Source organism: Oryctolagus cuniculus, chromosome 17 (assembly GCF_964237555.1).
Source record: "Oryctolagus cuniculus chromosome 17, mOryCun1.1, whole genome shotgun sequence".
NCBI classification, from domain to species: Eukaryota; Metazoa; Chordata; class Mammalia; order Lagomorpha; family Leporidae; genus Oryctolagus; species Oryctolagus cuniculus.
The window spans coordinates 46,694,531-46,708,866 of NC_091448.1; the positions used below are offsets into that span (position 1 = coordinate 46,694,531).

The following is a 14,336-nucleotide window of genomic DNA, read 5'->3' on the forward strand; positions in this document are numbered from 1 at the left end:
CACCTGGCGTTATGTAGCGCGGGTTGTTGCTGGAACCAGGAGTACAGGCCTTGGCCTTGGGCTTGGCGCTGCTCAGAAAGGACCCCGCAGTTCGTCACGCGGGGTCTAAGAGGTGCGCTGGAGGCTCGCTCGGTGGCGCGCACAGCCGTCCAGAGGTGACCGCAGGCCCAGGGCTTTTCCCAGGCCAAAGCAACAGGTGCCGGTTCTGAGCGGGGCGGGGCAGGACGGGGTGGGGCGGGGTTCCCGCCGCCGCCGCCAGAGGGCAGCCAGGGCGCGCGCGCGGCCAGCCGAGCTGGACCCCCAGGTACGTCTGGCTGAAAAGTGGGGTCGCCCCCGCCCAGGGGCCCGGGCTCTGAAGTCGGAGATTGCCTTCGGCTCCGCGCAGGGGACCGGGGGACACGTGCAGGGCGGCTCTAGAGCGGCGGCCGAGTCCTGGGAGCTCTTGGCGCCCGGGGGAGGGGCGAGGCCCGGGGGCCGGCGGGGCGCGGGCAGGGCCTGGCGCCGAGCTGCCCTCGCCGACCGCGCCCGCCGGTGGCCTCGCCCGGAGCCTGGGGATACCCCGGGCAGGCCTGGGCCTGGCCCCCCCAGGAGGCTTTGCTCCCGGCTCCTGTCCCGGGGCCCTCCACGGAGCCCGTCGCGAGCCCCCAGCGCGGGGGTGGCGGGGCGAGGCGAGGCGGGGGCGGCGGGTGGAGGAGGGGCGGGCGAGGGCGGCTGCTGACGGCCGGCGGCGCTGGGCTGAGCGTCCGAGCGCGCCAGTCAACAAGTGCGGTGTTTACCGAGCGCCTGTCCCGGCGCGCACGTGCGGCGGCGGGAGGGGGCTGGGGCTCGTCGCGGGTCCCCGCCCCTCTGCTCTTGGCCTATTTAGGGTCCTGTGCCGTGACATTGGGCGTTCGCCCCTCGTTAGGGGTCAGCAGTGGGATTCCGTGGGCACCGCGGCGTGTGTGGGTGCCGAATGGGGGTGTTTGTCGCTGGCGGGGGCCGGAGTCCCCGGCTTCGCCTGGTATCTTTCCAGGAGCCTGGCAGCCCGGCCCCAGCGGCCAGGCAGGCTTTGAGGAAATGCAGCTCCCGGTGCAGGGGTGGTGGCCCTGGCTCGCGAGGGTGTGCGGGCCACCTGCGGTGCGGGAGCCTCCTTTCGGGGCTCCTTCCTGAACACCTGATCACTCGCCTGGGTGGGTGATTGTCCCACCTGGAGATTGCGTGCGTGCGTGGGGCAGGTGTGCCGGGCAAGGTGGAAGCCCGCTGTCTGTGAGATCAGAGCTAGGGGACTCAGGTGAGCGCTCCTCCTCCGGAGCGGCAGTCTGAGGACCTGGTTCAGGAGCCGGGACCGCAGCCCGCTGTGTCTCCGGGCCCTCCTCCTCCCACCCCTGCCTCTCGCATCCACTCGGCCTCTGTCTCCTGAACAAGCTCGCAGAGCCGCACATCAGAGCCACGTTTCCCCCACCGTGCCCTGCACCTGCGGCTGCCTCCGCGCTGTGCCCCGCCTCGCCCTCGCTGCAGCCTGGCTGTTGGCCCCGGCAGGTTGTTGAAACCCCTGAACCGCTTTCCCGAAGGTCCTTTGCTCTCTTTTGCGGGCCCTCTGTGGCTCTGCCTGGGAAGCAGACGCCTGGCTTTGCTGGTTCTAGATAGTTCCACTTCCTCTTTGCCGCCCCCCTCCCTTCATCCAGAGGGGGAGCTGACCAGGAGTCTCCTTGGAGAAGCTCGGCTGTGTTGGGCCAGAGTCCTGCAGCCTCTCGCTTGCCTTCTCTGCTGCCATGCTCCCCGCCAGCCCCGCACAGCAACCCCTCCACGGTGTCGCCCCTGCACTCGTGGTCCCTTTTCCCATGTCACCGACCCATCCCCCTGAGAAGCCTGCAGAGGCTCTGACTTTCCTGCCCAGATTTCAAGGCTGTCAGTGCCTGGTCTCCTTCCCTCAAACCAGTTTCCAGACCTGCGGCTTCTCTCACCTTGTGCACCATAGTTGGCCCCCTTGCCCCTGCCCTATGTGCTTTCCCTGGGGAGGCTTTGCTCCCCTCCCTGGCTGCCTGGGGCCCTTTGCTGGCCCTGCACCCTCCAGCCACCACGGCCCGCGGGTCTCATTGCCCTCCTGCCCCCCCACCGGTCCCCAGGACGGGGCCCTGTGTAAGTGCTCAGTGCAGGGATCCCCACCCCAGACCTCCCAGACCACCTCGTCATTACCCCACCACCACCAGCATGGCTCCTGTAGCACCTCCTGCGCTATTCCCACATTCATCTGTGTGCCTGCAGGCTTGTGCATGGATTGGCTACAGGTTGGGGGTGCAGTTTAATACTTTGTTGTGTGCTGTTAGCCTGCTGTGCATCGTTCAGACTGTTAATCAGAGCCGCTGTGGATTTCCTGGGCTGGTGTGCCCCGGGCATCATCCCCAGCATTCCTTGCTTTTGTCGGCTCCTCGTGACTTCCAGATTGGCTGGTTTAGGGTTCGGGTCCTCAGGCAGAGGGCAGCCCCCTCTCTAAGCACACAGCTCGTTGGGGAGCAGAGTGGAGGCTAAAACTGCTGCAACCTGCCTGACTTGCAAGGCTGTTGCTACGGCCTCGGGTTTGCTGCCTGTCCAAGAAGGGGCGTGCCTCGGTGGGTAGAGCCTGTGTGCCCTGCGCACCTGGCACAGGTGTGCAGAACACTAATGGGTCGGTTGGTGACTTGGGACTCCGCCCGTCTCCAGGAAAGCACTTTGTAACAGACAGATGGCTAACGGTGGGACTGGTGACTCAGAGAAGCTGTGACACCTGCCCCGGGAGGCCTTGAGCACAGGCAGTTTTCCGGGCTGTTCTTGCAGAGTTGCGGGGTGGAGCACACCTTGCAAGGCTCCCCTTTCCTGGTCAACGAGACCCCACCCAGCCCCTGGTGGTGGTAAAGGCTTTCAACTAAGTTTGCTTAGGAGACGTCCTTCCCTGTTCTCTGCAGGTCACTGTCATGGGGAAATGAGTGCCTGCTGTGAAATCCCGTTACCATGGCAACCGGCATGGAGGCCCCAGCCTCTTGCTCCTGGGTCTCTGCACTGTGTGCTTCCAGGGGCTTTTTTCCATCTCTGTCGCCTAAAAAAAAAAAAAAAGAAAGAAAGAAAGCAGTACTCCTCCCTGCTCTCCTTTTCCATTAGACATTAGGGTAATTTTTTTTTCCAGATGGTGATTTCTGGGCACTGTTGGTGCCCCAGCAGGCTGTCGCCAGGCTGCTGGCACCCCATTAATAGTGACCCTGGGTTAGGTCACATTCTGAGTGACGCTCAGTGCCCCACGGGTAAAAGGACGTTAATGGCGGTTGCTGTGCCTTGTGATCGCTGAAAAAGCCGAGAAGCAGGCAGTGGTGTGCCGGCCCCCCGGGCGCAGCTTCCTCAGTGTGAAGGGGCGATGCTGTTTGTCTCCGGTTGCTGTGTCCTCTGCGTGGGTCCTGCTCACGCGTCTCCTGGCGGGGACCACCCAGAGCGGGCTGCCTCGGGGCTGCTAAGAAAGACAGGGTGCTTGGGGCTGATGCGGTGCAGTGGGTTAAACGGCCACTTGTGACACTGCCTGGGAACATCAGTTCAAGTCTCGGCCACTCTGTTTTGATCCAGCTCCTTGCTAAGGTGCCTGGGAGAGCAGGGGTAGATGGCCCAAGTATTTGGGCCCCTGCCACCCATGTGGGAGACTGGGATGGAGTTCCTGGCTCCTGGCTTCAACCTGGCCCAGCCCCAGCCATTGCAGCCATTGGGGGAGTGAACCAGTGGACAGATCTCCTGCCCTTTCCTCCCTGCCAACTCTCTCTAACTCCACCTTTAATTTTTTTTTTTTTCCGACAGGCAGAGTTAGACAGTGAGAGAGAGAGAGACAGAAAGGTCTTCCTTTTTCTGTTGGTTCACCCCTCAAGTGGCTGCTACTGCTGGCACGCTGTGCCGATCTGAAGCCAGGAGCCAGGTGCTTCCTCCTGGTCTCCCATGGGGTGCAGGGCCCAAGCACTTGGGCCATCCTCCACTGCACTCCCGGGCCACAGCAGAGAGCTGGCCTGGAAGAGGAGCAACCGGGACAGAATCTGGCACCCCAACCGGGACTAGAACCCAGGGTGCCAGCACCGCAGGCGGAGGACTAGCCTAGTGAGCCGCAGCGCCAGCCATGTAACTCCACCTTTAAAATAAATAAATAATTTTTTTAATTTATTTGAAAGGCAAAATGACAGAGTGAGACACGAGTCTCCCATCTGCTGGTTCACTCCCCCAAAATGTCCACAACAACTGGGGCTGGGCCAGGCTGGGGCCAGGATGTGAGAGTTTCATGCAGGTCTCCCATGAGGATTCAGGGGCCCAAGCACTTGGGCCATCTCCCACTGCTTTCCCAGGCCAGTAGCCGGGAGCTGGATCAGAAGCTGAGCATCCAGGACTCCAGTCGATGCTCATATGGGATGCAGGCATCACAGGCAGGGGCTTAACTGCCACAACGCTGACCCCAGTTAGTCTTTAAAAAGGAAAGAGGGGGATGGCACTGTGGCATTGTAGGCTAAGCCTCTGCCTGCAGCGCTGGCATCCCATGTGGGTGCTGGTTCATGTCCTGGCTGCTGCACTTCCAATCCAGCTCTCTGCTATGGCCTGGGAAGGCAGTGGAAGGTGGCCCAGGTGCTTGGGCCCCTGCACTCATGTGGGAGACCTGGAAGAAGCTCCTGGCTCCTGACTTCAGATCAGCACAGCTCTGGCCATGGAGACCACTTGGGGAGTGACAAGCAGATGGAAGGTCTCTCTGTCTCTCCCTCTCTCTGTCTGTGACTCTACCTCTAAATAAATAAATAAAATCTTAAAAGAAAGAGAGGATGCCTTTGGCAGGAATTGTAGCCACTCACTCTGGTAGAGTGCTCAGCGTGTGCAAACACGGCGCCCTTATTTAATCGTCGGTAAAATGAAAAGGTACTATTTGTATCACATTTTCCAGGCAGGGAAGACGATGCACAGAAAGGTCAGGTATTTGTCCAGAGACGTACAGCAAGCAGGTGGTAGACCTGGGCTTAGTTGCAGGAAACCTGACTCCTGTGGCCAGTGTGCTGGGTGCTATGAAGGTGACGGCAGGAGCATGTTTGCTTGGCGAGAGGGTGAATTGGAGACTGACTCCCCCAGAATCTGAGGCTTATAGAAGTAGTTTGCACAGTTTTAAGCGTCTTGCGGTGGGCGAAATGAAGGTACGCCCTCCAGTTTTGATGGCAGCACTGCACGTAGAAGCCAGAAAACCAGGAGCTCACCCAGCATCTGTCGGTCATAGAGTGGACACACAAACTGGGGTGAGTGCAGAGGGCACCCCGTGTGAATGAGCAGCCCGCAGCCACACGGCGACCTGTGGGTGAATCTCGCACATGCGTGTGGTTCTGTCCACGTGGAGTGCCGCGAGCCAGGGTGATTTCCAGAGGCACGACGGTGGCCGGAGGCCTGGGCACTGCCCCCACAGGTGTGTTCTTGCTGTCGGAATGCATCAGTTCTGGTGGATGGCCTTCTCTCTGTGTCCGTCACACTGCAGTAAAACCTGGCCACGCAGGAGAAGCGGCAGCCAGGACCCTGCGCTCAGGGCACGGGTGTGCACCTGCCATTCCCTTGCAAGCGGCCCCACGTGGGCTTCCCCTTTCTGGGACTTTGGGTGTCTTGTGACAGGTGGGAGGTGACGGGAGGGTAGGCAGGCGCCCAGGTTCTGGGGGAGAGGGCCAGCTGGAGGCTGTGGGAGCAGAGCCAGGGTCTACGCTGTGTTCTCCCTGTCTTTCCCATCCCTTGGGCTTGGGGAGGGCTTGCTGAGCTGCAGGGTGGGTGCTTGGGTTGGTGGGGGAGGGGCAGTCCCTGAAGTGCCCCTTTCCTCACTGCCAGGATGCTCTGGGATAAGCACAGTGATTGTACTGCCTCCTGCTGGCTATGAGGAGCCGGATCAGCCTGAAGAAGCCACAGGTTACCAGTGGTGCCCCCCCCCCCCGCCCCGCCCCGCCCGCAGCACAGACGTAGGCCGCTTCCCAAACAGCAGTGAGCTGCCCGCGCAGCCTGCAAAGGAAGCATCGTTCTTTGGGAGAGCGGCTCCCCCACTCACATGGCAGTTACATGCTGCTAAAAATACCCCAGCACCTTATGTAAGGCCGCGGTGCGCAGTCAGAACCTTACGTAAAAGCACTTAGCACGCCGCGGACGCTTAATCAGCTGCACATTGCTGTGACCGTGGGGAGCATCCTTGCGAAGTTGGTGGCAGCTTTGCCGGGCAGGGAGCGTGAGCCAGTGTCCATTTCCAGCCCTGCCTGACTCATGCCGCCACCACCGCCGTGCCCCTGCCTGACTTACGGGTTAATGCATTTTTGTCTTTGGGTCTGGCCACTCCCAGCAGCTGCGTCGAAGCCAGGGTTTGTGAAGTGTCCTCTTGCTCATCCCCCTCCCCCCATCCACTGGCAACAAGTGCCCCGACTCACTGGGCACCGGTCGGAAGGACCTCCTTCCCTGGTCAGGGGTCCCAGGTGATCGTCGGCTCAGCCTTGCATGCTGCCAGTGCTGGGACGGCCCATCTCACCGTGGGGCGATGAACTGATCAGTGAGGAAGTGTAAGGGGACAAAGCCGAGGCCCAGAATGACCCTCGGGTAGGCCGGAGTGCCCGGCTGAAACTGACATGGAGACATTTCACGGGAATCTGTTCTGTGCATCTGTGGGACCTGAGGCCGGCGAAGGAGTGGCACGGTGGATGCGCGGCCACAGGCATGGTGACAGCTACGCTGATTCCGTTTCTCAGGCTCCACCTGAATGAGAACGGCACATATGGCGAGATCTGGCACAGCCTTTGTGGCTGTTTGCAGGGGTGGAAAACCATATGTGGCATGAGTGTTTCAAACCTCGGAATACCGCGCCCCTTTGGAAAGGAACTCTGTGTTTATGTGACAGTGTGGATGGAGCGCTAAGATCATAAGGTGGAGAAGGCGCACTGCAGGGAGCAGAACACGGCGGGATACCCCCCCCCAGCTGCGTCCCCCCCCAACCCCGGCCCTCCATGAATCCAGGTGCATGTGACACAGCCCTGCAGGGTCTAGGAAAGCCGCCGGCATCCCATAGCCATTGCAGATTTGCTTCCACTCCAGCTCCCTGCTGGTGCACCTGGGAAAGCCTCTGCCTGCCACTGATGGTGGAGACACAGATGGAGTTCCTGGCGCCTGCTTCTAGCCTGGCTTAGTCATGGCGATCTGGGGAGTGAGCCAGTGGGTGAAAGATCTCTCTCTCTCTCTCCCTCCCTCTCCCTCCCTCCCCCTCCCCCCATTATCCCTGTCACTCTGCCTTTCAAATAAATAAAACAATTCTTTAAAAAATAAAAAATGGTCCACAAAAATGTATTTGAAACTTTTAATAACTACTTTCCTCGGAGAAGGGATAAAGGGATGGGGGTGGGCTGGGGGTAGGCAAAGAAATTGATTAGAGAGATGTCTGTGATATTTTAAATTTTCAAAGTAATTTGTTATATAATTTATATGTCATAAAATTCATTCATTTTAACCGTAACAGTTGATTTTAAATTATTTTTTTTTTTGACAGGCAGAGTGGACAGTGAGAGAGAGAGACAGAGAGAAAGGTCTTCCTTTTTGCCGTTGGTTCACCCTCCAATGGCTGCCGCGGCTGGCGCGCTGCGGCCGGCACACCGCGCTGATCCGATGGCAGGAGCCAGGAGCCAGGTGCTTTTCCTGGTCTCCCATGGGGTGCAGGGCCCAAGCACCTGGGCCATCCTCCACTGCACTCCCTGGCCACAGCAGAGGGCTGGCCTGGAAGAGGGGCAACCGGGACAGAATCCAGCGCCCCGACCGGGACTAGAACCCAGTGTGCCGGCGCCGCTAGGCGGAGGATTAGCCTAGTGAGCCGCGGCGCCGGCCGATTTTAAATTATTAAAAGGAAAAGTACTGGACCAGCGTGTGGCACAGCAGATAAAGCCACCGCCTGCAGCAGTGCCAGGATCCCATACGGGCACCAGTTCCAGTCCTGGCTGCTCCACTTCTGACCCAGCTGCCTGCTAATGTGCCTGGGAAGGCAGTGGAAGATGGCCAAGTGCTTGGGCCCTGCCCCCCACATGGGAGACCTGGAAGAAGCTCCTGGCTCCTGGCTTCAGCCTTGCTCAGCCCTGACCGTTGTGGCCATTTGGGGAGTGAACCAGCAGATGGCGGATCGATCCCACTCTCTGTCGCTTCCTCTCTGGAACTCTGACTTTCAAATAAATGAATAAATCTTAAGGAAAGGAAAGGAAAAGTACTTATGTGCTTAGAAATTTACATCCAGTGTACACCTCTTCCTGACCCGAGCGTCCTTCCCCACTCTGTCCCTGCCTCGGGTGGACTGGGACTAAAAGGCCCCTGTATCGTGTTTTGCCTTTAGGAGCAGCTCAGAGTAGAAATTCTTTCCTCTTCAAATTAAAGAAGTTTTCATTGTATTTGAAAGAGAGACAGCAACGAGACGGACAGACAGATTTTCTACCTGCTGGTGCACTCCCCAGATGCTTGCCAGCAGCTAGTTCTGGGCCAGGCTGAAGCCAGGAGCCAGGAACCCCATGTGGGTCTCCCACATGTGTGGCAGAAACCCAAGTACTTGGGCCATCTTCTGCCTCCCAGGGTACATTGGCAAGAAGTAGAAACAGAGGCAGAGCTGGAAGTTGAACGCTGGCACTCGGATATGGGATGTGGGCATCTCATCTGGTGTCTTAACCTTTGCTGAATGCTGGCCCCTGTTCCTTCTTTTTTTTTTTTTTTTTTTTTTTTTAAGATTTATTTATTTGTTTGAAAGGCAGAGTTACAGAGGCAGAGGTGGCGGGGGGCGGGGGGGTGGCTGCACCCACGTGGGAGACAGGGAAGCTGCTCCTGGCTCCAGATCGGCGCAGCTCCGGCTGTTGCGGCCATCTGGGGAGTGAACCAGTGAATGTCCCTCTCTGTCATTCTGCCTCTTAACTAAATAATAATTTTAAAAATTATCCCATCAGCCTTCCGTCTCTGGGTGTGTTTTAGGCCCTGTAGAGGCTGTGGTGTGCCTGGGGCCATGTGCTCTGCCTGGCTCCCCGCCAGCCTCCTGCAGCCTGCAGAGTGGGCACCTGCCCGAGAGGCTCTTGACTGCGACGTCGCATTCGTAAAGTGAATGGTCATCCCTGGTCACTGTGGACAGAGGTCGTACTGTGTTAAGTGGTTTTGTAACCTGCACTTTATTTAAAATGCTTGCTCATCCATGAGGTTTTACATGCATGCAATGAACAGTTTTCCCTCAGCTTGGTGGTTTTTTTTTTTTTTTCATGTTCCTAAACCTAGAGGTTTTCAGTGTTTATGCGGTGTTACGAACTGAGTGTGCCCCCCCAAAACGCACAGGGGAAGCCCCCTCCCTGCCCCGCTGAGTGCCTGTTTCTGGAGTAAGGAAGGGTTAGGGTAGGATGGAGCCCTGCAGACAGGGGGGTACCTCACAGGAAGAGACCCCAGTGGGCTCGCTGCCTCGCTGTCCCGAGCCCCAGCAGAGGCCGTGTGAGGACAGCCGGGATGAGCCCCCGCTGGCCGCCAGGTCAGCTCGCTCCTGACCTTGGACCTGCCTCGAGAACTGTGAGAAATCAATGTCACCAAGGCCACCAGTCCTTGGTGTCGTGTGAGGACAGCCTGGGCTGTCGGATGTGATCAAGTCCCTTGGTCTCTCAGTTTGTGGCTCCCTCCCTGCTTTCAGGTTTGAGAAGTCTTTGCCACCCCAAGATCACATCAATATTCACTTGTGTTTTCTTCTGTTTTTTTTTTTTTTTTTTTTTTTTTTTTGGAATTTATTTATTTATTTGAGAGGTAGAGTTAGAGACAGTGAGAGGGAGAGACAGAGAGAAAGGTTGTCCATATACTGGTTCACTACCCAGATGGCCACAGTGGCCAGAGCTGTGCCGATCCAAAGCCAGGAGCCAGGAGCTTCTTCCGGGTCTGCCTTGTGGGTGCAGGGGCGGCCATCCTCTACTGCTGTCCCAGGCCATAGCAGAGAGCTAGATTGGAAGAGGAGCAGCCAGGACTAGAACCGGCGCCGCAGGCAGAAGATTAACCTGCACCATGGTGCCGGCCCCTCTTCTGGTTCTTTCTGTCCAGCTCTCCCCTTTACATCCAACTAAAATCCAATCAAAACTTAAGTTTGGTTTGACATACAAGGTAAGACCCCGATTTTACTTATTTTCAAATTATCTACCAGTTCGTTCTTTAAATATATATATCTATATATATATAGATAGATAGATAGATAGATAGATCTATTTATTTGAAAGGCAGAGTTAGAAGGAGAGAGAGGGAGAGAGAGAGAGAGCTTCCATCTGCGCATCCCTCCTACCCCCCCGCAAATGGCCATAATGGCTGTGCCTGGGCCAGATCAAAATCAGGCGCCTAGAACTCCATCTGGGTCTCTCACAGGGGCCTAAGACCTTGGGCCATCATCTGCTGCTTTCCCAGGTGCGTCAGCAGGACGACGATTTAGAAGTGGAGCAGTGAGGCCTGGAAGCCACTGCCCACGTGGGACACCTCGGCATCACAGGCAGTGGCTTTTTTTTTTAATTTTTATTTTATTTTATTTTATTTTATTTTTTTGACAGGCAGAGTGGACAGTGAGAGAGAGAGACAGAGAGAAAGGTCTTCCTTTGCCGTTGGTTCACCCTCCAATGGCCGCCATGGCCGGCGCACTGCGCTGATCCAAAGCCAGGAGCCAGGTACTTCTCCTGGTCTCCCATGGGGTGCAGGGCCCAAGCACTTGGGCCATCCTCCACTGCACTCTCGGGCCACAGCAGAGAGCTGGCCTGGAAGAGGGACAACCGGGACAGAATCCGGCGCCCCGACCGGGACTAGAACCCGGTGTGCAGGTGCTGCTAGGCGGAGGATTAGCCTAGTGAGCCGCGGCGCCGGCCAGGCAGTGGCTTTTGATGTGCTGCACCACAACGCTGGCTGCCCGGCGAGTTCTTCCCATTGTCTTACCCCACCAACTGTATTTTAAATGTAAATTTATTTTTGGAGTATACATTAGAGTTTGCATATCCTTTATCCGAAATGCTTGGTGCCAGAAGTATTTCAGATTTAGGTTTTTTTTTTATTTTGGAATATTTGTGTATACATCATGAAATACCTTGGGAATGAGACCCAAGGCTAAACAGGAAGTTCATTTGTGTTGCGTGCACACCTCAAACACGTGGGCTGAAGGCAATTTTATACATCCCTGTTAATACTCCTGATGAGGAGTTTTCCGCGTGTGTGTCCTGTGGGTGCTCACTGTTGGAGTTTGGAGCACTTCAGGTTTTGGATTTTGCAGTTAGAAACGTTCAGCCTGTGTGGCTGTGTTGCTCCAACGTTGAAAAGCACAAAAAGTAAACAGTGAGAGGGCCTCCCTTCCTCGTGCCTCAGCCTCCCAGGACACTCACCAGGGTCCCAGGTTCTGGGGGTGTCCTTACCCTTTTCTCTGACTTGCATTGTTAGCCTTATTTTAGTTTACAGACTGGTTAGTTTCTGGGCTTCCTGTTTTTTCCTTAATCTGTCTCTTCTTTCTCCATTGGCACATTCTTTAAACATTTGAGAGACAGAGATAGGGAAAGATAGATAGAGATCTTCCGTCTCCTGGTTCATTCTCCAAACACCCACACAGCCAGGAACCAGAACTCAATCCAGGTCTCCCACATGGGTGGCAGAAACCCAACTCCTGGAGCAGCCACCTGCTGCCTCCCAGGGTGTGCATTAGCAGGAAGCTGGAGTCAGGAGCCAGAGGAGGTTATTGAACCCAGGCACTCGGGATCTGGGATACGCAGTAAGTCCTGGCTCAACTTCCTCCCCCTCTCCTCCTACCTACTGGCACATTTTTAATTATAACAATGTATTTTTTAAAATACTCATTTTTTTTATTTGAAAGAGTTACCGAGAGAGAGAAGGACAGGTAGAGAGAGAGAGATCTTCCATCGCCGTTTACTTCCCAGATGGCCACAATGACCAGGGCTAGGCCAGATTGAAGCCAGGAACCAGCAGCTTTATCCAGGTCTCCCACATGGGTACAGGGGCCCGAGGACTTGGGCCATCTTCTGCTGCTTTCCCAGGCCATAGCAGAGAGCTGGATCAGAAGTGGAGCAGCTGGGACTCGAGCTGGTGCCTGTGTGGGATGCCAGCACTTCAGGCGGTGGCTTTACCTGCTATGCCACAGCATCAGCCCCCTGATTTAAACATTTTAAACTCATTTATTCGAAAGAGCTCCCATGCAATGGTTCACTTACCAAATGCCCTCAACATTTGGAGCTGGCCAGGGCCAAAGCTAGGAGCCAGGAACTCAGTCCGGGTCTCCCACAAGGGTGGCAGGAGCCCAATTACTTTAGCTGTCACTGCGCCTCCCAGGGTGCACATTAGGGGAAGCTGGAGTTAGGAAGGGGAGCCAGAAACTGAACTCTGGTGCTCTGATGTGAAATTCTCCCCCACCCCCACCTTTTTTTTTTTTTTTTTTAAGATTTATTTGAAAAGCAGAGGATGAGAGAGTGAGCAAGTATGAACACAGACTTCTATCTGCTGGTTCACTCCCCAGATAGCCATGGTCTGGGGTAGGTCAAAGCCAGGAGCTCCATCGAGGTCTCCCATGTGGGAGGCTGGTGCCAAGCACTTGGGCTGTCAAACACTGCCTTCCCAGATGCACTAGCAGGAAGCTGGGTCAGAAGCAGAGCAGCCAGGACTGGAACCAGCACTGTGTTGTGGGATGCTGGCATTACAAGCAGCAGCTAAACCTGCTGTGTGTGCTACAGTGCCTGTCCCGGGACTGCGTGTCCTAACCCATAGGCCAAGCACCTGCTCCCGAGTTAGTGAGTTGTGAAAAAATGGTGCACGGTGCTCCTATTGCAAAAGAGTATAGAAAACGTGTGTGCAGTTTAAAGAAGAGCGATAAAGCAGACGTGTGCAGCTACTGTAAGCATTGGAGTCTGAGCAGCACTTTAGAAATGGCCCGCCCCCTTCCCCTCTTCCCCCCTCCCCCCTTCCCTCTCCCTTCCTCCTCCCCTTCCCCCTCCCTTTTCTCCTCCCCCTCCCCTTTCCTTTCCCCTTCTCTCTCTCCCTCTCCCCTCCCTCTCCCCTCCCTCTCCCCTCCCTCTCCCCTCCCTGTCTCCTCCCTCTCTCCTCCCTCTCTCCCTCCCTCTCCCCTCCTCCCCCCTTCTCCTCCCTCCCCACCCCTTCCAGGGGAAGTGGGGACTGAAGTTTGTTGCAGTCATGAGCGTTCTGTTCTTTATAGCTTTGCCACACAGGTTCACATCCTTGAACAATGTGTCGTAAGACCTTGTAAACTTTTGGACTTTTTGTTTTATAAGATTTGAGGGGTGGGGGAGACCTTCTATCCGCTGGTTCAGTCCCCCAATGGCCGCAAAGGCCAGGGCCTGGGCCAGGCCAAAGCCAGGAACCCAGAAGTCCATCTGGTCTTCCACAGGGGTTGAAGCCCTTGAACCATCACCTGTTTCCTCCCAGGTGCCTTAGCAGGGAGCTGAATTGGAAGCAGAGCAGCCGGGGCTCAAACCTGCGCTGTGACACGGGGCTGCGGGCGTCACGGGTGGCAGCTCCACCGGCTGTGCCACAGCACCGGCCCCACTCTGGAGCTTTCACAGGTGGACTCACCTGTTTGCCTGTCTCTAGCAGCGGACCTGTGCACGTGGGTCCTTGAGGCGGGCCCTGTAGGTGCCTGTTGCTGTGGTTCTAGCCTTTTACTGCCCGGTTTATCGCATGTGCTGGCGGGCTCTGTGTGTTTTCAGGTGGTGTGTGTAGGAGTGGATTTGTGAGGCAGGGGGCTGTGCTGCGCACTGCCCCGTATGTTTAGGTTTCACCAGCCTGGCCAGTGTGCACCTGCCGCCCGTGCCTCGCTGTGGTTTACCTTGGCGTTTTGCTGATGATTGTGGAAGCTGAGCTGTTCCCCCATTCACACATCTCTTCCTTTCTTTATCTGTTTTTTCCATATTAGATTATTTCTGATTCATAGGCAATCTTCGTACATCCAGGATCTGGTGCTAGCCCAGTGCCTATTATGTGTTGTAAATAACTTCTCTGCGTGTACCTTTTCACTGCCTTAATAGCTTCTTTCGTTGAACAAAACAGTGGAGACTCCAGCCGGCCTACCGTTAACTCAAGTTCAATATTTGTTTATGTTTCTTTATTGGCGGTAAAATTGTGCAGAGAAAGAAAGGAACAAGTCTTAGGGGCTCCATTCAGCGCTCAGACAGATGCATGGACCTGTGCCTCCCAGACCCCTGTCAGGGCCCAGAAATGTCCTCGGACCTCCCCCCAGGGGGTCCCGGTCCCACTCCGCTGGTGTCAGCCGCCATCCTGTTTGCACTGTGGATTGGCTTTGCCTGGCCTGGAGCACCAAGTTTGTGGCGTGTGCT

At 56.5% G+C, this 14,336-nt stretch overlaps 1 protein-coding gene across 3 annotated transcripts in view; it reads left to right on the forward strand.

Annotated features, from left to right (window-relative positions):
- The first annotated feature begins 234 nt into the window (after nucleotides 1-234).
- The window catches only part of RPH3AL (rabphilin 3A like (without C2 domains)), a 129,296-nt gene continuing 115,194 nt past the window's right edge, over nucleotides 235-14,336 (forward strand). For all 3 annotated transcript variants that reach the window (XM_002719053.5, XM_070061175.1, XM_070061180.1), the window contains exon 1: nucleotides 235-304. The gene's annotated coding sequence lies outside the window, so the exon portion shown is untranslated. The remainder of the gene's footprint in view (nucleotides 305-14,336) is intronic.